At 36.5% G+C, this 25,919-nt stretch overlaps 1 protein-coding gene across 1 annotated transcript in view; it reads left to right on the top strand.

Annotated features, from left to right (window-relative positions):
- The window catches only part of ca16b (carbonic anhydrase XVI b), a 152,182-nt gene that overhangs the window by 1,403 nt on the left and 124,860 nt on the right, over positions 1–25,919 (top strand). The window lies entirely within an intron of this gene.

The raw sequence follows: 25,919 nt of genomic DNA, 5'->3' as shown, positions 1-25,919 counted from the left end.
ATTGTTAAGTGTATGAGGGTCGATTAATGCCCCTCTGCATACTTCGATGGCCTGGTAAACTGGATTTACTAATTGTCTTTATATACTGCAATAAGCAGGGCTGGTTTTAGGAAGACACAGACCCATGAGTTAGTTTTGGTGCCGTACTCACACAAGTTTCTTTTAAACGTGCAAATTCCCACTGAGCAATACACCTTTTCAATATTGAAGCTACAACTCAAAATGCATAAGTAACTGTTGGGTCCATGGGTCCTTAATTCAGAACTTTGTATTTCATCTTGGTTCAGACCAAGAAAGACTAAGTCCAAAAGTGGTCTAGGTTTAGATTTAGAATTTAACATATGTAAACTTCTCTATAACATCTATAAATAACAGAAAATTGCCAGAAAGCAAATGCCAAAACATAAAAACAGCCTTATCTGATTTACAATTCTAAATTAATTTCATGCTTTTCTCAATTGTAACATAGCATCTACTATTTATGTGTGAAAAGAAATTTTATTAACTCTTATTAGGTAGCAAAAAATGAGAGAATTATAGTAGTATGACATTTTTTTCTTTATTTACACTGTATTAAGGGATGAAAACAGCTTGTAATGTACACTATAAAATGTTAAGCATTCAACCTTTTTAGGTTATGTACCGAAAGCGAGATGTTTCCTCTGTAACATCACATATTGTGTCCAGGGAAGAAAAAAAAGTCAGCGTTCCAACCAGAACTATTATCTGTACAACACCAACAAAAAACAGAAAACAACATTTACAGCAATAATGAAAGTCTGACCAATACAAGGGAACAGTCCTGGAGTTATTTGTACATAACAAGATATGGTGACATATTACTAAAACACTAGTTAGAGGTGCTGTGTTGGAGATCAGTGTGTGTTGCCTTTGTTGCGCAGCAATTCCAATGGAGGTTTACTTTTAGGTTTGTAACGGTTTTAAACCACTAATCTATAAAAGTTACCCTTTGTGTTTATAAATCATTTAGACATTGATTCTATGTATTTTCATCTAAATAATATTCGTTTGGTCATTTCATTTATGCATGCGAATTACAAGATTTAAATAGTTTTCCAAAAACAATTCCAGTACATGTAAGGACTACAGAAAAACAGACAATTTTATACCAATTTCAAAATACAAGTACAGAACCATCAAAACAAAAAACCATCCCATCCAACAGTTCATAAAAATAAAGACAAAATATCCATCAAATAAATTACTGCTAATAAAAGTCCAGTCCAGAGAAAGAAGAAGACAAATACACACTCACACACAGATTTCTTGACCTTTAACGCTTAATACAAATTATAAACCGTCCTGCAATAGACTCCAAATACCAACACAGTTGTGCTGAAACAGATGGAATATCTCACTCGGTACATACAGTGTCATCAGCATACACCTGGAAACCTGCACCACGATACAAAATTGGCAATAAAATTTTTCTTATAGCTATAAAGAATAAGACCAAGAATTGAGCTTAAGGACACTTTCCAAAAGTCTTAGCATCATTTCTAGAAATGTCTTCATTTCTATAAAATATAGACCAAATATTTTAACAACGCCAACCTCTCCGTGGTGATGTTAAGCATCCTCTTGAATAAAGAAGGAGGCGTGAAGAGAGCACCTAAATCCTGCAATGACGCCAGAATTAGGTTTGTGTTTGGAATATTATCACTTTCTGATGGATCGTAAAGCATCATGTTAATATTTCTTTGGATCTGTATAGAGCGTGATGTTGACCTTCTGACACATATTGCACACTATCAGTGAGATTTTAAGCAAAAGCAGTTAGATTATGTAATTCATTACTGTTGTCTTTTCACTCGAGGTTATATCATGAGACTCGTAAGAAAACATAAATTATTAAGTAAATGTGAGTATTGGTTTGGAATATCAACAATAATGACATTAATCTAGTTGACGGAACTGCAACAAATGAGGGTTATACAATAGGAGTGCTAGTAGATTAAAAATGTTTTCCACATCAAAAGCAGCACGTAAAACATTTTACTGGAATGTTTTTGGGAAAAATTTAAAATATCTGGAATTTCAGGAGTTGCATGCACCTGAATTAAGATTTATGTTGATGAAAGATAGGGTGTGTGGGTGTGCGTGTGTGTGTAGCAAAATAATGCAAAATCAGATATGTTGAAGATCCCGTGAAGGGGCCTCTGCAAGGTCAGTTTTATTTACTTTCTACACTAGTGATTGTTGTATTGTCAAATTTACTTAAAATTACTTTATTTGCTGATGACACAGGTGTTTTTTTCAGGAAGTTACTTGGTCAGCTTGTCAACATGAGAACAATTACATTTAAGAAGTAATGTAAGTATTCTAAATCATTCTAATAAAACAAAATCTATTATATTTGGTGGTTGAATAATCACAGTACAAATATTTATGATAGAAAGTATACCAATAAACAAAATCAACTAGACTAAATGTAATTGAAAACCACAAGTAAATTGTGTCAAAACAGAAATGTCTATGTAGGCTCAAGTCAAAAACAATGTAAGCAAGTTTATTTTGCAAACTGTGTAAAATATAGTTTCATATGGTATGTACTGCCTATGAATTTGGGAAAAAAACAACATACATTTTCTGCTATTCAAACATTAAACAAATGTTTAAAATTTATTAAACATTAGTTCTTTTTTGATAAAAGAGCAAATGACTAATTATAAATTTAAGTTAATAATGTAACAATAATGAACTAAAGATCAAATTCAGCAAATATTCCTGTGACCAATCTTCACCTGTGACCCCCAGAAAGATTTAACTTTTTTCCCACCCTTCTGTTAATTAAAAGATTAGAATAGCTCTTCGTCTCTTGAGTCGGTAAGTGCATCAACGAGCACAATGTTCTTTGATGCACTTTGTTTTGAGTTTTGTGAAAAAAAAAAAAAAAAAAAAAAAACTTAAATAAAATAAATGGGCATATACTTTGATGCATAAATGAGGATAATCTTGTAATCCCTTAATTTTTGTGATGGAATTCAAAACTACTACTTTTATTTATCAAAGAACTTGCAGTGTGTTTTTCTGTCTCTTTAGGGTCAGTGCTTGTTACTTTTAATTGATGAATTTGAGAACAAAGTTTACTCAAATGAATTTACATGTATTATACTTCTTAGGAAGAGGGTTTAGGTTATCACACTTAGCAGGGCTGACGTTGAGATTCCCTGAAATTGGTGTCAGCCTGTAAAAGCCTGATAGGTGGATTTTTAATTGGAATTTATTAACCAGGTTCTAAAATATGAAACGAGTTTCTGAACATGGCACAAAGCAGACTTTTGAGTGTTTGAGTATCTGAAAAGATTCTGTTTTTTTTAGTCATGTTTTTTGTTTTTGGGACAATCTAAATTCAACATGTCTATGCATTACAAATATACTGCAAACATCTATGTGTGTTGTTTAAAGTAGATTTGGGTATTGAGTGAAACCCGGTGAGTAGTTACCTTGGTGCCGAAGGAATTAAAAAATTGTGCAATTGGCCAAGCGATGCTCATTCTTCCTTTATCTAGTCCAGATGTTGTTGCAAAAGCAAAACACTGAATACTAATAAACAGAAAAAAATCCACGAATTAGAGAGAGAAAAATTAATATCAAAATAAAAAAACAAAATGAGAAATTTGGAAGCATTTAAGAGACAAGATTCCACAGCTGGAGCCTGTGAGTGTCCACCCATTTTAAAGACCTCATTATTTACATGCTGTTTCTACTTTTTTTTAAACTGTGACTAATAATGCTGTTCCTGACTTGTTCCAGATTGATGGCTCGGACAGGTATATTTGAAATGGTTGGAGTTCATCTATTCAAAATTTTAATCCAGCAAATTGACAACATGGTTTCTATTGTCTACTGCATGCAGAAGTTGACCTTGCTTGTGTGTTTATGTTACAATTGTACATTCTCAACAGCAATAGTTATTAGGAGAGTTCCTGAGTCTACTCCAGGGTTGTTGTTTTGCATGTAGTGCTGCATGAAAACCCACAGATCACCTTCTTTCAGTTTTGTATTTTGATCTCGTCACTTCAATACAGGGATTTTTCATTATACAACCAATCTCTCTGGGTTGATCTCTTGATACCAATTCATGTTATTGACCTCTTAGGAATATATCCAATTTGTTTTGTGGTTTCCTATTTTACCCTCTTTGCATTACACATCTCCTTTTGTCTTATGACTGTTGTTGCCCGTTCTTTTTTCAAATGCAAAGCAAACATGCAATCAAAAAAAAAAAAAAACCCAAGTAACACTTTTTAGTTTCAACATTTGATATCTCACCTTTTAATTTAGAACAGCCATGATATATGATTTAAAAGATGTTTGATTTGATTAATATTTACAGTCTCAGTTGGATTTAGGTGTGATTACAGTCAACAGTGGCAGCTCCTCTAAAACCAGTCAGTAATTTTGAGAGTACTTTGTCATTAAGAGGGCTGCACTGAAGGCGTTTGTTGACTGAAAAGACATGTTGGCTCCTCTCCCCACTGGCAAGTGTTTAAGTTACCAGCTGGCTTTACTGGTGTAAGTTCAAACATGGTTAATCCGATCAACTGCCAAGTGTTTTTTTTCCCCTTAAAGTTTCTGTTCTTTTTCTGAACAGTTTTCATGGAGAGTTTTCATAGTGCTGCGTGTTCACTTAATCTCAAATACATATTTCCATTTGATCATCCATTTTTGTAAATGTAGGGACGCTAGACTGTGTGCACCTTATGTATCATCAGTGGCATGTATATATATATATATATATGAGCTATAAGCTAACAAAGTGGTATGCCTCCTCTCCTAGACAACCCCCCTTTCACCGCCACTTTAAAATCCCTTAGTTCTAAACTTCCACGTCCTCATGTCTTCACATTGCAGCTTTATTGACTGGAGGCTTTACAAGCCCCTAAAAGCTGGGTTTTCTCATATGGCTTGTCTCACCAAACGTCTTGCACAGAGAGGAGGAATGTGTGTGTGTGTGGGGGGGGAGCAACACAGACTGCCCAGCTGACCAGCTTGAAGGTGGTAGAGGACAAATCTAGTTGAACACTGCCATCTGATAGATTGTGTCGTTTCTGGCTGACTGACATGAATCTTTCAAATTCCATCATAGAGTACTGAATGTAAAGCTGTAATGGAAATGTTGTAAATTCAAAGATGAAATAGCTCATCTTAAATTATACATACTTCATTTAAGCAACCTAGCAGGTTTTATCTGAAGGTTTAAACCCATTTCTGTTTCAAGTGTTACGTTTTGGTACTAAATTGAGAATCACATAGAATAAAGTGTAAATATTCGATGACAAAACGGAAAGAAGCCCATTAAGAGACAAATTCTGGTATGTCTATAGATGTCATATAAAATTATTTAGGGAGTGCAACAGAACTGGGCATTCAATGTCATTTAAAAAAAAAATTATTGTTAAGCTGCTGCCACCCTGCAATATTGGCTAGCGTATTCAAAATATTTGTCATTTGGGTCTGATGGGGAGGAAATGAAGGGGATTTTATAAAGTCACGTTGTTTCTCTGATATTTTTGTGCTATTTGTTCTTAATAGTTTATGTGCGTAAGGATAAAAGCTGTTGAATTCAGTGTTCTGCCACATAAGGACTACTATGTCAGTATATTATGTGTTGTGTTGCATTTAAATACCACCTAAGTACCCCTTAAAGCTAGAGTGTGTAACTTTTATTAAAAATATGTTTTTTTTTTTTTTTTTACATATTTGTTAACACTGTCATAGAAGACACATAATGTGTGAACAAATCAATTACCTCTGCCTTCTTCCAGTGCTAATTACAAAAATACACTGGTTGATCAAAAACAACCAGAGACAGGAGAAGGGTGAGTAAAGTGTCATTGGGGCAGAGAGCTTAGTGTGAAATTAACCGCTGTGATATTTGAATAGCAATGGGTTAAATTCTGTAACTGTGGTTTACGTGTGTGGTATATGTGGCATATGAGAAATTATGCTGAAGATTTTTTTTTTGACCTGTCCAAAAAAGATTATAGCAGCCTGATCCACATGGTGAACCCATATACAGTAGCGTCAAATGCAAAGCAGTATTTTTTTTGAAGACATTTGTATTTTTTTTTATCATTGAAATGAAAAGGTAGAAGCACACTAATCTAATTTTGGCATAAAGAATAATCCTTGGTAACTGATTTGGACTCAGTTTGGTGTTATGCCACTTCCCTGGTTGCTATGAATGTGGACACTGCTTAAGAGAGACTACATTACCCTACAAAAAAGAAACCATGGATGCAACTCTCACACTCAACTCCACTGCTCTCCCACTAATGCATTTTCTTACAACCGTGTCACCATTCAAGGGCAAATAAATAGGGTTTCCAATGGTATAAGTTTGGTTTCTTGCTGAGAAGCATTGTTACAGCAAATAATAAAATGGCTAATCCCAAATATACTTACATTTTGTGCTGAGTAATAAGAACTATCACACTATTATTTTTTTTTTTATGTTTTTGGACAATCTCAATGTAAAACATGTATTGATGTATTCTAACATCAGAGCAGACAATAGTTTTGCACGCCATGAAAAGTATCCTTAACAGAGGAAATAAAATTGCTACACAATATGTCTTAATAACAAGTGTAACAACATAAAAATGATATGGACATGCTGTATAAGAAAAAGTGGTTTATTTGCAACTGAAATCCTTACATCAATATTGAACAAGAGGTTAGTAAATGTGATTTTTAGCCTATACCTTTTTGTTTCAAGTGAATCCCTAAAAATCTGCTTCTAAACGCCTCCTACGTGGAAGCAAGGGAGAATTTGAGAGTTTCAGCCTAGGTAAATTGTAGATGCCTCCCTCTCAGCTTTTGATAACAGTATTTTAGGCAAACACAAATGTCTTTCCTTTTTTTAATTGACAGTGTTGCAATTACAGTGTTGTTGTGTTCATTAAAGCCAATGATCATCTTCCTGTTTGGAGCATGCAAGGAAAATACAGCAATGCAGAAAAGGATTACACTGAATGGGCTTTTATATTACTGGCAATTCATTTTAGGCATGCAAGGACCTCGGCAAACAAAACAGAAAAAAAGAGAGTCAGTTATTCAATAAATATAATGGCTATTTCTATGGTACTGTTAATAGGGAAAATTGCTTTTCAAAGAACATGTCAAATTGATTTGAATTTAGGTTAAAAATCTATATTCTTTTGAATTGGTAAGAAAAAAAAATCTAAATACTAGACATGCCATGTTAACAGCACTGGGCAGGTATGAATTGAGTTTTAGAAGAGTGTTGATCCTTTGCCAGTTATAATTAAATGCCAGAAAAAATGTGCTTCTGTCAATGAAAACCGTTATGACCATAATGGAATCATGATTGTCTCCAATAATTGTGATAATATGATTAATTGGTTGCCATGACAGGCCTGGATACAAAGTGGGCAAACATTTTATTAATTTACTAAGTGACGTCCGGACACCCTGCTGTGCCAGCAGGATGCCAGCTGTCTGGATCTCACTGATGTAGGCAGCACCATCATTATCATCCAGGTCCTTCATATCTTCTCCTGATAATTAGCACAATGTGCATCATGCTGGCAAAAGATCTTTGAAAGGGAACAGTTGTGGTTTTAAAATAGCCTCACTAAGTTCTGCTCCGTCTCAATCATATATGGGCTCAGCTTGCCGTTATCGTGTTGTCTTTCCACCAGCTGCTTGTGCCACCCACTAAATGGTCCGATGGGGAAACATTGCAACTGTAATCACTTTTCGCTGGTGTGTATATAATTTGCCGTGGATCCTTTTTACTGGTGATGCTCATCCTTCCCTCTCTGCTTTCACATTTAATGACTAGCTTATTTATCTTTCTAATTAAACTGGTGAAATTTTTCACACTACAATGCATTACTGTTTCCAGTAACATTTTTTAACTGTGATAGTTTGGAAACTGTAAGGATGATAACTTTGTTGTTTTATTTATTTATTTTTTTTAATTTTTATAACAGCTGCCTGGTTTCAGAGAACCGAGACTCAGCAAGCAACTCGTACCTTATTATGGTGGTTAAGCAGTGATCACCATTGTGGTTTGGGAAAAAAACACCCCAGCATGTTTACCTCGAACTGATCAGCTGTGAAAAATGTGCTTCATTTGGCTGAAACAGCTTGTAAAACGAGATATGCCCATTATTATTCCACACCTTCCCTCAGAGCTTGTAGTCACTAACAAATTAAAAGTTAAGTTTATTTATGCTACAGCACAAATAAGTTTATTGTGAAGCAGATTTAGTTCACTTAGCATCTGTACATACTTGGAAAAGGATCTTCAGGTCCTAATGGGATAAGAGCAATGAGAACAGCCTTGAAATTAAAACACATTTTCATGAACACAATAAGGAATTGATTTAGGGTTTGAGATTATTGCTCCAATCACAGAATGGTTTTCTTTTCTCCTTCTTGGGGGTTTGAGAATAAATCTTTTGTGTCCCTGCAGATGGAACATAAAGCAGTTAAAAGCCTTTATCATCTCTCTGCTGTAAGTCGAGTTAAGAATCTATGCAAGTGTATGTTTTAGTTTCCAGAATTTGTTGCTAATTCAACATGTTTGCCAACTTTCTATTTTTTCAAATGTGCGTTTGGGGATGTTAGATAATTTCACAGGGCTGTTTTTGCTGGACAATGTGAAGAGGAAATGTTTGCTATAATATATATTGTGGTATAGTAATTATTTGGCATCTGTGGAATTGCACTGCTAATAATCAGTTAACATGATCAGTTCAGCTGCCAATTTATCCCACACTGTCACTGGAAAAAATCTTAATTCTGAAAACCTGTTGCCTAATAAACACATTTGGTTATTTCAAGTGTTTTCTGCACATGAGGCCTATTAATATCACACTTTTCAAGGTGTTGAACCTTCTTTTTCAGTAGAAGTTTACTTATTTTTTTTTTTTTAAAACCTGCTGATTTGGTGCTTTTTACTCAGAAAGTTTTATATGTTTATTTTCTTGTACCGTGTAGTCATGAATGGGCAAAGCTGAAGACTTGGTCATTTTATTTGTAGAAGAAAGAAATATTTTCACAGCATTGTATTTCTCTGACCAGGGCATCTTTAAGTCTAAGCTCAAGACTTATGTTTTCAGGCAAACTAATAAAACCATGTTGCATGGTGGCATTGTGCCTATAGTTATTTTTCTATTAGTTTTCTATCCAATTTCTACTTATAGTTTTCTGGTGATGGAATTTTTACTGTAAGGTATTTCAGTCTCCTTAGTGGATTGAGATATATATATATAGGAATCAATCAATGTGTATGCAACAACATTTTGTTTCACATGATGCTGTTTTTTGCAACATATCTTTAGCAAACAGATTATGATGATTACCACATAATTATTACATGCATTTTTTGTAAGAGGTAATGATCAGTGGTTCTAAATTGAGTGTTGCTAAATATTTTTTTTTTTAATGATGAACACTAAATGTAGTTAGTACTTTACTCGTATGTTTAGAATGATTGGTCATATTACAGTGCAAATGTAATTATAATCCGAGTGAAAAAACCCCCCATGAGTAACTTGGTTGCTTCTTATGTGCATCGGATGTTAAAAATCACAGAATATTAAATAGGTTTCATCATTCTCAAAACAAAAGCCAACAGTGGTGTGTGTTCCCCAGGCCATGATAAACTCACTATTATGACATAGGGCAAAAGTCAATAATTCATAAATAAATTCTAACCCTGGGGTACTCAAGAGTGGGGCTGCTGTGATATTATTGCTTCCAACATGCTCTGTAAGCTTTAGCATAATCTCTGAGATGTGGTCATCTTGGCAGTGAGACTCTGTCCAACAAGCTAAATATCTTATTGGCATGCAAAGTGTGTCCTCATGACAACTTGAAATACCAACTAACAAACACTGCGTTCCAAACTGTCCTTTGCAATATTGTTAATGCACACACAGACATTGCAGTGATGATTTATTGTGCAGCTTTTACTTAGGAATCCAAAAATTGTCTGCTTCCGGAAGAGTCCTCCATTGTTGCACACACACACAAGGGTACACCAATATGGGCTGCAGTCCTTAACAAATCCGTGCTGGGTTTGATATCTGACCCCGAGCCTTTTACTATATGTCATCCCCTTTCTCTCTGTGCCCTTCTTCATGCCAAAACACTAATAAACAAAGGCTACTAGTGTCACAAAATCTTCTTAAAAATGAGGAAAACCTCCCCCAAAACAATAAAGCAAACAGTGTGGCATTCTGTAGACTACTAATAGTCAGCTTGGAAAATCTAATATCCCTAATGTGGCCCTTAGGTCAGAAAAATGTCCCTGTTCATGGTTTTTCCATCAAAACAGTAGCAGTTCTACACAGCTGCACACTGTGCTAATTCTTTGTCTGGCTAGAAGAAAGAATTTGTTTGTTAAATCACCTAAAATTTAAAATGGTATTAATAAATTAAGCTGGTAGTTTTAGGGCAAATGTTTGCACTGACGCTTATATAAATATCATGATTTATGTAGTTATACTGTTTTCAATTGGACTTGATTTGCTGCTGAAATTCAGATATAACAGTGGTCCGTAACTACATTCAATGACACCAGGTCTCAGTTTGCTGCAGTTTATGACTGCACAGGTAGATGTCACTAAATTCCATATACTGCTTCTGTGACTGGCATCAGTTGATTAGTGGGTACACTGGTATATGTAGCAAAAGTTATTGGATATGAATTTATTGTAACCTCCTTTCTTTGTTGCAATTACACTGGCATTTTTCAGATCCTCAATCTAAGAGCACTTGCTTAGTTTTCTTTTTTACTTTTGCACACGCGTTTCTTTTCTTCATGAAAGCCTGAGGAACAAATATGTGAGAACAGTTCTCTGGCTTATGTGTCCACCGGCTACATCGATTTCCAGTTGTGCCACGGCTTTGTCATGTCTCTTTTGGGATTTTCATAACTTTCAGAAATGGAGCACCCTCAAGCAGTCTGTTCTGTAGCAGCCATGTTTCCAAAGATGTTGGCAGTTGCTTTAGGGTTTTCTTTTTGTTTTTACAGGCTTATAGGAGACACAGATTCCCAGCTCATGTCTAATCAATCTAGCCAGGAGTACTTTGGGACTGTGTTTTACTTGCTTTAATTACTACAGCTGCCAATATCTGAGGGAACAACTGTGGCATTTGCTCTCATCCTTTTCATATTTGTGTGGAAAAAATTAATAACAAATGAAAAATGTCATTAAACATTCATTTCATTTCGTCAATGTGTATTTACATATTCACTGTTAAAATTTATGCTTCAGAGAAAGCAGTCTGGCAAAGGCAGATCTAGTAGTATAAATACATTGCAAGATGGCGAGCAGAGCCTGGAGTGAAGTAGAACGTCATGTGCCTGCTGAATATTAGCTCCCTTACTGACACAGGCAGTGTGATCGCCCTGCCTGGAAATACGGAAATTGTTTTTTGGAATATTCCAGCTGATGTGAGATTGAAAATATTAAAACTCTGTTTATTTTCTAAGATAATCTCAGTAGGTTGACGTTAACAGTGATTAAGATGTTTATTTGCCTAACTTATGTTAATGGAGGCGATCAGTCATCACTTCATTACGTGATGTGTACGGTTGAGTTCACTTAGTCTTTCAGCCAAGACACTCAGAAGCTGGTCACAGTAGCATTTTAATCATTCAGGATGACTCACAGCCACTTCACTCCAGATCAAGACAGATTTCATCTGTCTCCGAGACATTAAGCCCAAAACACACACACAGACTAACTGGATTTGACCAGGTGGGTTTGAAACAAGGGAAGAAAATTGCCATTGGGGAAGCTAGTGTACTTATTTCCTGTGCTACGTGACAACGGTGATTAATATCCAGGCAACAAGACACTTTCACTAAAGGACATCTCCTACACTGGAGGACTTGGCCATATCAATAAATGTCCTTTGTCCTTCAGTTGCTATGTCCGCTCTCCCCTTAACAATCTTGCCACGATGTGATACTGTGTCAGCTTTACTCACAGCTGAACTGTCAGTCACTACTGCCTTGTAGAAAGCGAAGACAATGGAAGCTTCAGGCTTCTTTTTCCTTTATTGTGTTATTGTGGGTCAACGCACCATGTGTGTTTTCTTTGTGCTCGAGTCTTTGTTGTTGACGTCAGTTAAGATTGCCTTTTTCTGATGTGAGGAAAGACAAATTCAATCTCTTCGACAAAGCTCATTTTGCCCGTCATGAACTATGGCTGAAATTATTTAAATCTATAGGATTAGGCAACACATGTTTTATCAAGCTGCTAGGGCTGTGCTGAATGCAAAATGCGTTGCCTGAATGAAAGGTGTTTTTTTTTTTATTATTTACGTTTTAATGTAACAAATTTAACAAGTATGGAAACAGAATTTGACCTCTTCTTCTGTAAATTGATAGTATACCTTTTTTATTAGTGTTAAAATTGGTTATTTGGGGTTCAAATTGCGTCACTGCAGTCTTTAAAAAAAAATAATAATCCACTCTGCTGACAATTTTAATGGTCCTGAGTAAGAACAAACTGGTTTGAGGTCCTTAATGTATGATATCCTGATGTAAAATCTCCACGGTATTGCAATATTTTCCACAAAGAAAAAAAAATACAATTGTTTTTATTTAAGTAACAAGCATTTCTAGTGCTGTAAAAAAATAATTAAATATGCTGATCATCACAGATATAATATTGTGTTGACTTATTATTTTTGAAACCGTAACTTTTTTTATACCCTGCTTGAAGCTGCATTATGTAACATTTATGAAAAATATATTATTTTACATATTTGTCAAAACGTTAATTATTTATAGTATGATGCAGGTAATTTGTGGAAAACAAATTGAGATCCTCTGCCTTCTGCCAGTGCTCTAACTAGAAATAACCAATCAGAGGTAGGAGCTTTGTCAATTATGCCCATGGACACGCCACTCACTCCTCCTAACACCTTGCTCTTCTATGATATAGCTTCCCCCTGTCAGCAGAACCCATCTTGAATGCTAAGGCCAGTTAGCATGACCACTAATGACAGAGGATGAAATAATAATAATAATAATAATAATAATAATAATAATAATAATAATAATAATAATAATAATATCATTAGCCTAAAAGCAATACTGCCTAAGTCATATTTAACTGAATATGACTTAAGAATGATATATATACTAATATTATTATTTATTCCAGTACGTCTGATGGTCTTGTTGCAAAGCACCAACCTATGGTATGTAAAACCACTGTTTATGAACCATTCTATGCTTACATATAATGTAACACCTTGTTCACCATTAAATACCTTATTTTTAGGGTATTTATAAATAATTGTAAAGAAAAACATCCTCTGCACTAAAATGCAGTTGTAGATAAGGGTTCTTCTTATGCATTCTTATGCCCTTTCTGTTGTCCTGATTTTCTGAAATCCTTGTCAAATGTTTATATTCCTCCTCCTTAACACTCTTGGAGATCAGTCCTGAGGCATTGGGTTTCGAGTGAGATTGATGTTCTGTTTGTTTCGCTCACACTTCGGCTACCTCACACAGAGAGAACGCATTAAGAACATCAATGGAAGGAATAGGATAATTGGTGTTTAACTACATTACGTAAAAGCTGTATCGTATCTCAGCTAATTCTAGGCATCTTTCAAGTAGTTAGGTAAATTTTGAAATAGTCAAATACTGTCATTTTATCTTGAACATTTTTTTTTGGTTTTTGTGAAAATAACGGAGGAAGCAGGTGATTAGATTTTGGTGGTGGCTAATTTCAGAAGATTCCAGCAAAGAGGATCTGCTGAGTTCGATGCTTTTTTTGTTTTGGGAGCAAGAACAGGAGTTCACACTCTACCCTATCGATCCTGTTGACATGCTCCCCTTTAGGGAATGCAAATGTTTCTGTTCTTCAACACAAACATCCAAACCTTCCTCATAGTGGAACCCTAATTAACTTGAGATTTGAATACCATGGCCTTTCCATTTGACATTTCCATATTTCAGAAACATATTGTTTTATGCTTCCCAACAAAGAGAACCCTCACATTTATCAGTCAGTGAAGTTTTACGACGAACGAGTCAACAGCTGAATTTATTGAATACTTCCAAACAAAACACCTTCCACTTGATCCCTGCATAATTCCTGCCATGCTGTCATACAAATTCCTCCTTGTGTGCTTATCTGTCAAACGCTGGTGTTAACTATAAGTAAGGAGGCAGCTGCCATATGTTATTGTCAAAGCCGGCCTACACCTACAGCACATGTGTTTTCCCCGGCAGAAGAGATCTGTCCCAAAGTAACCACTAATCACTCAGGGATTCCAGTAATCATTGCTCCACATGCCCATCAGTAAGGATCAAGAAAAAGGAGATGGCAGCCACTCTTCTGCATCAATTTCCTGGGTCTAAAAACAATAATCTGTGTAGCTTACATGTTAAAAGTTAAAGGCTTTGAATGAGCCTCATCACTCTTTTGTTTTTGTTGTGTGTTTTTTGTCACTGCAAAGGTAAAAGTTGAGTAGGTATGCAAAACCAAATCTGAGAAAAAAATCTGTTGGGGTCCTAACATCTTTGATGCCTTTCACCAGAGATTAATAAATTTTTTCAAGATAAACCAATGTTTTAAACTGTTACGATTTTAAAATCATACATTCTTATGTCATATCATTGTTTTGGTTTAAGGCATTTTTAATTGGAAGCAATATAAAAAGAATTGTACATTTATGGACTATGGCATAGCACAATAATACAAGGGTCTGTGGACTGCTGGTCAACTGGCTTAAAGGAAGCTACTACATACACAAATATAAATAAAACACAGACGTGTGAAAACTACAGTTGTTACTTTCATCACTCATATAAAGTTTTAAGATGACAATTGACAAGTTACGAGAAGCATGTTAAGGACAAAGCTAACTGCATAATATCAGCTTGTTTCATTCAACATGGAACAATATTGCAAAAATGTATAATAGTCTCTGTAATAGTAAAGTTTACTTGAAAACCGCTGGTAATTTCAGATAGTATTTATTCTAAATGTTTATTTAAGTCCTTGAAAAATTGCAGTATGTGTCTGTTTTCCTCTTTTCTCTCTTTCCCATCTGTGCTTCTGATACTCTGTGACCTTCTACATTGTACCCAATGTAAACATCTGCTGCCGTGAGACTCTGTCCTGGCTAAAAATTACATGCATGTAGAACGTAAGTTCATCAAGTGACAGAATATATTAGCAGACGATTATTGCACTCAAACAGCCCTTTGCGATATGAATATTGCACACACTGGTATTGCATTGAAGATATATTCACAAAATATGGTGCAGTTTTAACCTAATAGTTATTTGACCATGTGATGGTATTCCTAGACTTACTTAGATGGTTAGTCAATCATCTAAGTAACTAACTTAGATGATTGTCAATTACGAACCAGTGAGTACAGAAAGCATAGAAAGTATAGTACAGAAAGTATAGAAAAAGGAAAAACTTAGAGGATGTCACGGTAAAAGTAACTTACTGTGTTCGTGTGCAAAGCTAGATGTATATTTTACAATCTCCATCCCAATATACATGCTCTATTCAAATTGATGATGAATCAACATGGCACTCATAGTTTGTAAATACATCAGATGACTCTATTGCATTTACAAACAAGAGGAACCTGTTTGTAAATGCACTAAAATAAATAATATTTTAGTGTTTTCTAAAGTGTTATTTATTTCTTTGTATTTAGATCCTCATAAAGCATCTTGTGAAATGCATCAAGGTAAGAATCTATAAAAGCAGATTTCAAGTAGTAAACAGACTTTCCCAAGTATCTGCATACACAAACAGTTTGTTCAGTATTTCTGTTATTTTATAGACAATATGTTGAAGACTTTCAGTTTAAACTACAAGTTATTTTTGCTTTTTGTTACTCTGGACAGAGTGTGTTATTTCAGCTTGTTTAGAAATGTTACAACAGCTGGCACATTAAACATTTTTTTTTTTACTTTGAACCTGAATCACATGATTTTTCCATGGCCATCTTTGTTAAGTTTGAAAGATTGGCAGCTATAGGCCCAGGTTGGACGATGGCTTCACCACACAGCTGTGGTGTGGTATTTGATTTGAATCACTGCCTTGAGTTGGAGCCAAGTGGCCCTCAATTGAATTTTGCTTTTCAGTCTTTGTTTGCTCCTGTGTGCACCGGTTCGTACATTTAGGAGACTGGAATTTGTTTTTCTGCAAATTTAACTACATGGAGATGACAAGATCAGTGCCAGAGTGGCCTCTCTGTGTTTGATGTATAACACGTATGAGTGTCTCTTGATAGTTTATCAGAAAACAACCTAGCTGCTCTGTGTGCGTCGAAGAACAGGACCGGGAAGCGAATGTCAAGGAGTTGTGATCTGAGCAGGTGTCCTCGTTTGTTGTGAGTGATGCGTTGCAGGAGATTATTTTTACAGTAATAATTTTGTAGTCCCTTTTGGTTAATTAGTGGGCACCTCATTAGAGCTTGCTACATTATTTTCTTTTTCCATCATTATTTGTCCCAAATTAATTAGAACAATTTTGTATACGTTTGAAACTTTATATTCCTCAGTGATATAAATGTAAATTTATGCAAGCATTGACCGGTCACTGGAGTCCTTTACTTTTACTTGGCAAAATGTGACAAGTGATCTCATTGCCAATAGTTACTAGATTTATTCCGTTAGAAACAAAACAGTTGGCACTAAATAGCTATAGGAAAATAAGATCTTTTTAGTAAAAGACAGGAATTTTCATAATTTATGTCATAAAAATTATAAATTTGAACTTCACAACTGTTAATCACCTCAACTACTTTTATTGATGCTTTTGTATTTCAAAATACCTTGTTCATATCAGGTTTACACTGCTGCAGAGTGAGATAAATTTATTCTATTTTTCAAGGTGAAAGTAGACATGGCATAAGCTGTACAGACTATAGGGTGCTGATGCTCAGTTCATGCTGGGACAGTCACCTATGACAGTGTCAACTTTCTGTGTGAAGAGCACAGATTTTATTCTCTCTACTTTAAGTTTAATTGTAGCAGGAAACAATGTGTTATTGTGACAGATTAGTACAATGTGTCCTGAAAGATTAGGGTTTTGGTTAGGGTTGCATTATGATATATCAAAGTAAAGAGTCACCCTAACAGCCAAATATATTGTTTTCAAACAATTTGCAAGTAAGGGCCTTGAATTTTTTTTATTTGGCTAAGATACTAGGAGACAAAAGCAATTCTGCTACAACTTCCTAAGGATAAACATGTAGGAGAACCTTTTTAGAGAGCTGTTTTTGATTTAATGAGCTCTTCAGGTATCTCTAGATGTTTTGTATTAACAGAGCACACAAAAGTAGAAATGCCATTAAGTATTTCTTACATGATAAACTTTATGCTCACAAACAACGCTTGTGGTCAGCTTTGTGGTTTAATCCTCGGGCAGAAAGTGTTTCCAACAGAAAGACTGATTTTTGGTTGATGAGGACAAATCTATCTTCATTTGTGTACATCTTTGGTCTCACCCACGTTTCCTGCATTGATTATCTTTATAGCAAAAGTGCTTACTCCATGCATTTTTTGTGTTGATAGTAAGAGACCGTGCATTCATTTGACATTTTCCTGTAAGGTGTTTATTGTCAGGAAAAAGTATCTATTTTCTGTCTACACCACAGAGAATGGCAGGCATCAAAGCAACCCTTTTACAGATATCATGTCATCGTGGTGTAAGGTTTGTTCTTTGACCAGAATAATGCATTTTTCAATCCTTTGAAAATTGATGGAAAAGCTGATTCTGACTTGTATATATGTTTCCCAGTTTGAAAAATTCTTATGTTTTCTGGCTTAAAATATAAGAAATTTCACCTTCTCAGTCCTGTCTCAAACCTTGTTCCATCCTGGTGATAGTTGATGTTAAACACTAGTGAGATTACAAAAGAGGATGCAGGAAAAGTATCAGGTGCAGTACTCATCATGGTTTATCTGTCGTTTCTAAATCCAGCCTTCAAGTATTGATTAGAGTCCGACATCAAAGAGCATTTAAAGAGGAAGGGAGGAGGTTTTTACTGCTTGTATGGCCCTGGGCTGGCATGACGAGTCTGTTTGGAAGTGATGCATGCAAAGGCCTCGTTGCAGTGTTTTTTATTTATTGCTAACACTGACCTAAAGGTTAGGTATTTTTCATCAGTACCAGACACACGTTTTTCACTGAGGCATATTTCTACTGGTATTTAATTTGAACCGAAACGTTTCAGTGAATTTTCAGCCCGCACTATAGTCGTATTTCACAGTCTGACAATTATGCTTTACTGTTTTGCTGATGCTTATTTCCAAATCATGTTACAGTAGCTCCGCTGTCATAAATTTTCAGGCTGGGTGGCTGCGCTGTGCTGCGAGCGCTCAGCTGACCTGCTAGTATCAGTGTCTTGCTCCTAGATGGACCCATTTACATTGCCAGTAATCAACCATCTCCACTCATGAGCCCCTACTAATGTGTTAGGAGAGTAATGTATCCACCAGAGGCTGCTGAATATATTTCAGAATCAATAACTAGACAATTCATGCAGGACTGCACACTATGCTTTTGAAGAATGACCTCATAAGTTCTTGGCACTTAAGTGATCCAATAGCCACATATTGAAAATTGAAAACTCACTTTAGTCAGTAAAATTTCCTGACTCTGTCCGGGCTGCTGTGTACAGTCTTGCCGGTCTTGTGTCTTGACGCAGATTTGAGAGTTGTTTATTGTAGTCTCTGAGAAGTACAAACCTTAGGTGGTCGAGTGGAGATCTGATTTTTGTGTAATTTTGTTAATGGTTTTCATCAGGGCTCCTGATGCACTCAAACAGTAACCAGTCCAGCTTTTTAATGCATATAATTCACTGTACAAGCATCAGCCTGCAAGCACACTTGCCAGCTGATTGACATGGTTAAGATTTACTGTATAATTTCATCTTTTCTCAAGAGTAGCTATCGGCTGGAGATCCGGCCTGTCTGTAATTGGCTATGTTAAACATGTACTTCTCAGCAGGAAGTCATGCAGTTTTAATTCAGAAGTTGGTCAGACAATGGAGTGATTGTTCTTTACCAGGATCCTTTATAAACGGAGAATAAATGGCAGGATGTACGTATTTCTTTTCCCTTTTCTGTCTTCTTTGTATTTAAGGAAGACGGAATACACTTGAGACTTTCATCTAGACCTTTTCGCCCACATTCTCCATCAAAGTCTGACACATGATGTACTGTGCGTCTCACTTATCCCTTGTGGTAAAAGGTTTAGGAAGAGTGCAACACACATGACACGTCGTTCCACTCAAGGCCTTCTAACTTCACAGCTTGTGTGTTGTTTTAGCATGGGTAGCCTACATCAGTATTTTGTTTTTTGTCCCTCTTAATTGTTTCAGACAATCAAACTAATTTTAATAGGAGAAATAGCTTGGGTAAATGCAAAATGCAGTTTTCAGAGAACAGTTTAATTTGTTAGTTGTCTAAACCAACCTTGCCCTAGGCAAGGAGGTACTTTTTCCTTAGACCTAATGACTGGTTGTACCACTCCTGACGGCAATAACTGCTATCAAGCATTTGTCACAACTGACAAGAAATCTTTTATATAATTTTGGCCCACTCTTTTTGCAGAATTGTTTCAATTCAGCCGCATTCAAGCTTTTTCTTGAATTAGCAATAACGACTTTCATAGGGTCACGCAACAGTAGGTAAATTGTATCTAATTAAACTTTGACAAGAGCAAATGCATTCTTTTATGTTATTGGAGCCATTAAGAAGTGAAATTTCTAGTATACTGCGAAATCATCATTCTGTTGTATATAACCCAGTACACTCAAGCTTAAGATCACAAACTGATTGGCCATTCTCCTTCAAGGTTTTCTGGTACAGAGCAGTATTCAGTGATCCATCAAATGTATCTAGACGTCTATATGCTGAAGCAGCAAAACAAATCACACCATCACCACCATTTTTGGTGATATGGAACCTTGGTGAAAATTCAAACTGGGAGACTTGACCAGCTTCGCCACATCATCTAATCACCACGCCCGGCCGCAACCAATCTGGAACGGAGCTTCACGCCGCTCCAGCCAATCGTCGTCCAAGGACACCTTCAAAAGTTCAAGCCACCCTGGGGGCTTCCTGCTCGTCAGCTGTGTTTCGACCCACCTCCTCCCCATCTCCACCTTCACCATGAGGGACGTCCTCCAGGATCCTCCACCACCAGTTTCGGTCCTGGGGGAAGACTATCCCGAGCTCACCGAGCAGACCGCCTGCTCACGGCGATCCTCAGTTCACGGTCTTCTGCCGGGTCCGAGCACCAAAGAAATTGTACCATTAAATCTTTTAACTGCTATTTTCTTCTCTGTGTGAGTCTCTCCAGATTGAAATGTTTTTATTCTATAGGTCTTGCAATAATCAGTCTTGGGGCTGGTTTGTAATTATGAACCACAGTTTTTACCAGTTTAGTCATGATTTAGTTACAGGGGTTATTTGTTTTTTGCATAGTGGAAGTTGGTTTAAAAAACTTTTACTCCCCTTAATAAATAGGGCCGTGAATTTGAGACTGCTTTTTGTATTTTTTCAGGTTAACATTGTCTTATATAACATCTTATTTGAATCATCTGAGACATTTAGGTGGAGTAAAAAAAAAAAAAAAATCTGTAAGGAAGCAAATTCTTTACCATAGCACTGTACCTTCTTCTGAAAGCAGAAAAAAAACTCCTTGTGAACGCAGACATCTGACCTCTGGGCACGTTGAGGGCTGCTGACACGTTCGGATTTGATTATAATGAGATGGCCTTATCGAGTTTTTCACCAGATAAGTTTAGACAAAAGACTGCAGAGCAAGTGTGGCATAATGAGAATGTCAACTGTGCCTCCTTTGCCCTTCCTCTTATTCTACTGCTTTGTTGTTCAAGTTCGATAATGAAACACAAACAAAAATGTTTTGTTTTGTGTTTTTTGTTCGGGAGAAAATTCAAGGCAGCAGAGCACACAGTGCTCACAATCGTGTGTATTTGGCTTCGTTTCCGGACATGTGAAAAGTTAGCTTTGACTTTCTGCCTCTTCACTGTGTCTCCTTGTCTCCACATCTCAGTATGAATTAGTATTTGAGGCTGTTGGCACCCTCTGATGCCCTGACAAACATGCAGTAGCACTTCCTGTCAATTACCACGATGAACAAAAAGCCTTGACAGGTGTGAGAACATGCACACAGATATGCTCGTGCTTACAAAAAAAAAAAAATGACAACGAGAAAATGTGAAGGATATTTTTTTATTTTATCAGTCGAAGAAAGTGATTTTCAACACTAAGTTAATTGGCTTAAATTTACTGTAACACGGCTCCATTTCTCTGGCCCACGGATGCCGATGGATGCCTCTTTGCTGAAACTGCTCATTTGCGTTTAGCTATGCCGGTCTAAATATCTGCATTGGGATTTGAGTTGTTGTGTTATTATTTCATAGTTTGATGTTTTTGCCCCGAGGCCCGGCTCCCTCTGTGCCATATCTCTGGCTGATCTTGGCATTTCTCATGTTCCCGAGGTCCTTGGTGTGACTCGAACACTTCCGGGGGATATCTTGCAACATTTCCCACTTGCTGAGGAACGAGAAACGCGTGTGCTTACAAGATCAAGCTCCACTTATTTTTATTTATTTATTTTTTTCCTTCCAGAGCTTTTCTGCCTAAAAGAGGCATCGATTTTTATTCCTTCCATTTTTACCACTTTGGTTTGCAGTCTTGATACACTGCAGATAGACTGAAGTATTTGGCATTACAAAGAGCACATTTGAAATTTAGGTGTACTTGTCATAAAGATATGAGTTTAACAGCAAACGGAGCAGATGTCCTTATATTTCACAGTTGACACTCTGCATCGGAGATGAGTTTGTCCTAGGCAGCAGCTGTCTCTGGCCGTATGCACTTTTTTTTTTCTTCCTCCCTCCTCATACATAGCAATTTTAGATCATAACTCCTCCCTCCATGCACTCGTGATGTCTGCAAAACTTCTGCTTTGTATGATTCAGACGGAGTAATGTAAACGCTGTTTAGATCGTAGTTTGTCTAATTAGTAAGTTTAATGAAATGCATTCTCTCCCGCACTTAATTATGGGGACGAGTTGCGAAAGCAGAGATGGGTGACGGATGTGGGCTGTGCTGCCCTCTCCAGCAGCAACTGCTGTCAAAATGGCCGTATGTAGCCTGAATGTAAAGCAGGACAATGCTGAGGCGGGATGTCAAAACTGTGACAACACTGATGTGCCTGGAAGTATCTGCTCCGCATAAAAACACAATTAATCACGCTGACTTCATTAGAGATGTGGAGATAATGGCAAAACATGTTATTAAATAAAATGAATGCTCTTTGGGATGTTGTCAGTTGTTTTTTTTCCCCCATAAACTATTGTTTTATTTTTCAGAACTAGTGAGAGTATATAATGGAAGTGAGCTTATGTAATTTCCCATAATGCACTGATCTTCTTTTAAATGATAATGGATTTTGGGGAACATAATGTAACACCAGAGGTGGCACACAACAAGGGAATTATTTGCCTCTTTTCAAATTCAAAGCTAAAAGGGAAAAACAATAGCAGTCACAGACTCTCCTAAAGGATGAGTCCGTTCTTCTTAATCAAACATGATTAAAAAGTAAAACCTTTTAAGGAAGATCCTTAAAATGATTTTTGGGTAGCATATTATACTGAAAAAATTGCCCCCCAAAAATCTAACTATTAATTTGACTTCTTACAATTTATTTAGTAAATGAAAAGTTACGAAAATGTTATTTAAAATCAAATGGCTTGTCACAATGGGCAATAAATCATAACACAAGTCAAAATGTAGCATTTTTTACTTATAATTTATTGTGTTTTGTGTGTAGAAACAATAAATAGGTAATCTGGGTGCAAATGAGACAAGATGGCATGTCATTTAATAAGATGTGTGTGTTGATCTTTCTGAGTCACAAACTTCAGATAAACTTGCCTTTTTTAAGTACACCATTACTTAACATAAGTATTTAGAATATGCTGCATTTACTTTGAGTACATTTAATCAGTTGGCAAAATCATCTATTCTCTACTTATTAGCATGTTAAATCCAAATCCTATTAAATTTTTGCACCTTACCCAATGCACATGCACTTTTCAATAAGTGCTTTTGTGAGCTCCACTTCCTGTTTGCCTGTGACATTTATCTGAGCATTTATCTCCAACGTAGACAAAACAGGAGAACATGTTATTTAATTTAACCTATTTTAGTCCACATCATATCTCCCTCTTCTGACTTCATAGTTTTCATTTTCCAGCCAGATTTGACAGCTGGTTCAACAAACCATTTTTAGCCCTGCTGCCTTGGAATCCGGACCTACGGAGTTTGCAGGTTGACCCTGTGCATCCATGGGTTTTCTCTGGGTACCTCTGGGCTTCCTTCTACATTCCAACATGCCTTTTAGGTCTTAGCTCTTCTTGATCAGTAACATCCAGAGATTAGCATTACCTTAGCAGAGCCACAGAAAGAGCACCTCCATGTTATGCTGCACCATTGCAGTATTTCATGCAAAAATACACCCCAAAACAAAACAGACTGCTGAGTACAGATACTGCACAGTAGTTGTTTTAATATTTCTTTTTTGATTTTATTTAATATTCTTTTTTAGAACATGGGTTTCCTTTAGCTCTAAGCCAACATCAAAAGTAACCAAAATAAATACCTGAAATTTGTGACTGTATTTATCATCTTGAAATGACTTTCACTTTTGAATTGAATTGATGCATGTGGGCGGTGCTCTTGAAATGAAAAATTTGTGCTGAAACTCTTCTGTTAACTCTGCTGATTTTGTGCTCTAAAATAAAGTCCTGCTTGAGACATAAATGTGCCACATATCTGATCCTAACCCCAGTGATTGATATTTTAACGCTGTCCCCCAATGACTAATGCAAGTTAAATGCTCCTGTGGTTGTTGTTAGGCTGCTGTTTTTCAAGGGCTCTCAGGGGTTCTTGGCTTGTTGTTGCGTGTGATATTATGGAACAAATAGTGGGGCTTAATGGTGGTGTAGATGATTTAACAGCCCTCGGGGCAATGGAAAAGGAAAATGATTTTGCTGGAATATACAGTGTACAAAGTGTTTTTCTGTAGCTCTTTTGAAATCTTTTTTTCCCCTTTTGTCTGCTGGTCCACAAAAAAAAACAATATCAAAGTAAGAACCCAGGCCAAAGCAGCTGTATGTATTGTCTCATTTAAACTACTTGTTAAGCTACATAATTCAGCAGTGTTTTCAGATTTATGCGTGTTTGTTTGAGTGCAGTAGAGCTCCTCCGTCTCCTTCAGGCCCAGCACCGACTTCGTTGTCTGCTCTGCTCCATCAGAAATGCTGTGGCTTTAATCCTTTGCCCACAGGGGATGGCTGACATGGATGTGTGTAAACTGTTGACATGGTGCTGTCTCCTATGCTCTCTGATCAAAGACTGTGCAGCCCTCCTGTTTCACAACCTGCCTTCAAATATGCTCCAAGTCTCCGTCTCCAAGCCTCCCTCCTTCTCCGTTTCACACTTCAGGTTAACCCATGTATCGCCGTAATAAATCGCTACTTCTGATAATAAAGCAGCCATTTATGACTGTGCTGGAGGAGGCTCAGTGACCTCCCTCCAAGCAGTGAATTTGATTTGGGGAAACAGGGTGCAAGTGTCTCGTGGATTGGTAGAGGGCATTTTTTGGAGACAGTTATGTGCTGACTTAAAGTGCAAGAAAAGATTTGGCTGGATGTTGTGCTTACTTTAATTAATCCTTGGTAATGATGCAACTATTAGTAAGAGCTCAGCTCATCTTAAATGGGCTGGAAGTGTTTGGGCGTGTGTGTGTGTGTGTGTGTGTGTGTGTGTGTGAGAGAGAGGGAGAGGGATTGAGTTTATATTTGATGTCAGTGTAGATTCTCAGTTTTGCAGGTCATGCTTATCCTAACTGCTAGAGCAGAAGTGAGCTTGGAATAGTTTGCTCATTCCTATCGTTCATGGCCTGTATTGAAAAGTATGCAATCTATTTTGATCATTTTCCAAACCTGGATATATGTGGGAAGAAAAAAAATCCAAAAGAGTGGAAAAATGGTTTACTTTGCAGACTTTTTTTTCTTGTTTTCTTTTCCTAAGGATAACAATTATATTGTTGATGATTTTATTTATATTTAAATTACATTTTAGTCTTGATTTGTTTCGTACAATTTCAACATTTTATTAATTAGTGTTTTAGCTTTTGTCATGACAACGCATGCATATTCAGAAATCTAAAAAGGGTATTTTCACCACTTTTCTGAAGTTTAGACAGCTGGACCAGTGGTTCTTTAACTGGGACTGGTTAGAATGCCAATCAAAACCAAAGGAGGTTTTCTTTCACAAAAACTAAAAAGGGAATCATGCTACTCTAGTCCTTATTTGCAAGTATTTTGAAGTCCAAGAAGGAGATATTTGAACAGAAACAGATATAATTTTGTTCAGATGCCAGACAAGCAGTGAAATGGCCCTCCGTCGCATTATTTTGTTTCAGGAATTCTGGACTCTACCAATAAAACCCAGTTACTAATCAAGCAGTTCACATTTTCTACTCAAATGTTGAGAATTTTCTTCAACCTCCAGATAAAAAAAAGGAGAGTCAAGGCTGGGTAGCGTGTGTGACACCTTAAGTCATCTCCTCTTTTATTGTAGGTCTTTTCCATTAAATGCAGGTTTCCTTTTTTCGTGCAACGCTTTCGACCCAGTCCCGTTGCACCTTTGTTGCGCATCAACATAGTGTTCACAGAGGCGGATTGGAGGTTAAAGTTGATCCACCGCCCACATGCCTCTGAGCCTGTAACAGAAGTAGTTAGAGAGGCAGCTTTGCTTATGTGCAAAGTGGGAGGTGACACATGCAACAGTATGCTCCAAGAAACTCTT

The sequence above is a fragment of the Gambusia affinis genome, linkage group LG07, assembly GCF_019740435.1.
Source record: "Gambusia affinis linkage group LG07, SWU_Gaff_1.0, whole genome shotgun sequence".
Classification (NCBI taxonomy): domain Eukaryota; kingdom Metazoa; phylum Chordata; class Actinopteri; order Cyprinodontiformes; family Poeciliidae; genus Gambusia; species Gambusia affinis.
The sequence above is the reverse complement of the archived record's forward strand: the minus strand, read 5'-3'. Positions and strand labels throughout refer to the sequence as shown.